We start from the raw sequence: 2793 nt of genomic DNA, 5'->3' as shown, positions 1-2793 counted from the left end.
TGCAAAGTGACCTAGTTTCTGCTGAGCCACAATCCCCTCCTACAACACGAGCACACCTTCATTCTTTGCCAGTGCTGCCCGCGCCGCGCGCACATGAATACACATGGTGGGAATACATGAGACTGTTGCTTTAACAGCTTGAGCGAAAGCACCCAGCCACGCTGTGACCGTGTGCGGTATGCGGCACGGCGGTACTGATAGAGTGACTTTTTTTTTGTTTTTGTAAATATTATAGTAAAAACGTCAAAAAATTTCACTTTCTTCATGTAGGATTATAATCCCTTTTAAAACACCCTCGTTTCGTCGGACGAGGTGGCCGAGTGGTTAAGGCGATGGACTGCTAATCCATTGGGCTCTGCCCGCGTGGGTTCGAATCCCATCCTCGTCGCAATTACTTTTTTCAATTTTTTTTCTCAGTATTGTACAATTAATTTATGGCTGCATTATTCGCACCGCTGCTCAGTTGCACATATGAGGTTGAAAGCGAACACGAAAGAATTTATCTTCAGGAAGGTTAAAAAATTTTGAGGCTTGTTTGCACTTCTGACGCGCGCTGCTCGTTTCTTCCAGCTGAAAGCCAACTGTGACTGCCACAAGCCGTAATTCCGACGTTCGAGCCTCAAATCCTAGTGCTGAAATCCTAGTAGAGCAGCGATATCGTTCTCCAAGAGCACCTAGCAGTCTCGGTTGCGTAGTAAGTACGAGCGCTAGTGTATTAAAATATGAGGCGAGCCTTGAGCAGCAGTGGCATAGCCATAGATTGTTCGGGAGGGCTGGGGCGCGTGGGGAGAAGCGGATATTACCGAAAAAAAAAGAACAGAAAAAATAGCTTACGAGCGATATCATACGATGCCATGAGCCAAATCTGCAGTATTGGTAAATTGGTAAATTGTGTTCTGAGGAAAGGAAATGGCACAGTATCTGTCTCATATATCTCGGTGGACACCTGAACCGCGCCGTAAGGGCAGGGAGGAAGGTGGGAGAGAAAGAAGAGAGAAGAAGTGCCGTCGTGGAGGTTGGTTGGTAACAACTCTTAATCATTCCAACAGTTCACCGCCTGTGTCTTGGCCACTCCCCCGTAGTGGGTATGTGCCATTCTACTTGAGGCCAACCAACCAACCAACTTTATTCATAGTCCTGCAGAGCTTTCGCCGACGGGGCCTTCGGTCTCCCACGTGGGGACGTCGAGGCGCTGCCTCGCCGTCGCCTCGCGGGCCTGCTGGACGGCCCAGAGTTGGTCCCCGAGGCTGGGGCTGCGCAAGGCAGCGGCCAACCGCGGCGGGAGGGTTCCGGAATTAGCACCGTGAAGGTTTTTGTTACAGTCCCAGAGCATGTGAGTTAAAGTGGCTACATTGGCGTGGCAGACCTTGCATATATTTGTCGGGTATGTACCGGGGTAAAGCCTGTGGTATAGTTCCGGGTTTGAAAGCGCGTTCGATAGAATCGCGCACTCGGCGATCTTACACCAGATATCGGGGCATAACCTAGGTGTACGCACGTACTACTACGTTAAAAATTTCTTGACAGACAGGCGAGCTGTTTTAGTGCGAGCTGTTTTAGTGGCAGGGGACCTCCAGCTAGAAGAACAAACGCTGGGGAGCACCGGCACCCCGCAGGGCTCCGTCATCTCGCCCACGCTCTTCAATGACGGGGTGTCGAATCGCGGGGTGTCGAATCGCGCCCTGAAGAATCTCGTGGAGGTCTCCGGAATAATTTCACCCACCTTGGGATGGATGGATGGAAACAACTTTATTACAAAAAAAAAAATCTTCCAGGGTGGTCCCCTACTGGTCCAGGAGTCCACGGGCTTGTGTTTCACGTAAAGCCCGATCCACCAGCCATTTCTGGCCATTGGGCTGAGCAGTCCGTAAAGCAGCCTCCCGGGAAGAATGAGTGGGTTTGGAGATGAGGGGTACTGCCTTTGGGGAAGGATATTCCCAAAGGTAGTGGAAAAGTGTGGATCTGGGCACGCCACAGGTGTTACAATCAGGAGGAAAGGTGGGGTGGAAGCATGAGAGACGGTGGGGTGAAATAAAACAGCCTGTCTGTAATTGTCGCCATGTGGCGCTGGATAAGGGCGACAAGGTACTGTGGGTTGGTGGCAGTGTCATGCGGTTGAATTTGTAAAATGTGGTGATTTGGTGATATGTAGAGAGGACCGATGGGGCTTGTGCAGGGTTGGGTGCCTGATCGTCCGGGGTCCGGGAGGAGAGTTCTCGGGCCAGCGCATGAACGCGCTCATTACCGGGGATCGAGGCATGCCCAGGGACCCACGACAGAGTAACCGTTCGGTCGAGAGAGGTGGCCGTGGTAAGAATACGGTGTGTTGCCGGCGTCGCCACGCCCTTTAGGTAGTGACGGTACGCGGCCTGGGAATCTGTGAAAATTTCGGTTATGTTTTTGTCACTGGTGGAGTGGGCCAGAGCAAGTGCGAGGGCGGCTCCTTCCGCCTCTGCAGGCGAATTAGTTCGGATAGTGGCGGCGGCCCCCACTGTGCCGTCTTCATAGGCTGCAACTGCCGTGAAATATCCTCCTTTAGAATTTTGTGCCGCGTCGACATAAAGGAGATCGGAGCGGTTGCTGTATGTTTTGGTGTAATAGCTCGCTCGTGCCTGCCGCCTACCGTGGTGGAGACTAGTACTCATATTGCGCGGTAGGCTTCTGATATATGTGATCCTGCGTGCGCAGAGAAATCATGTAATGCGTAGGACTTCTTGGGGTGGGAATTGGCGCAAACAGGACAATGCCTACTGCGACACCTTGGGATCGATTCGTTTTCTATTTTCCCTTTTC

At 52.0% G+C, this 2793-nt stretch overlaps 1 non-coding gene across 1 annotated transcript; it reads left to right on the top strand.

Moving 5' to 3' along the window:
- Positions 1–306: 306 nt before the first annotated feature.
- TRNAS-GCU (transfer RNA serine (anticodon GCU)) lies at positions 307–388 on the top strand. Its single transcript has one exon. It is a non-coding gene; the product is annotated as a tRNA-Ser (tRNA).
- Positions 389–2793: the final 2405 nt, after the last annotated feature.

This window comes from Amblyomma mixtum, chromosome 1 (assembly GCF_055824585.1).
Source record: "Amblyomma mixtum isolate Tamu chromosome 1, ASM5582458v1, whole genome shotgun sequence".
In the NCBI taxonomy this organism is placed as follows: Eukaryota; Metazoa; Arthropoda; class Arachnida; order Ixodida; family Ixodidae; genus Amblyomma; species Amblyomma mixtum.
The sequence above is the reverse complement of the archived record's forward strand: the minus strand, read 5'-3'. Positions and strand labels throughout refer to the sequence as shown.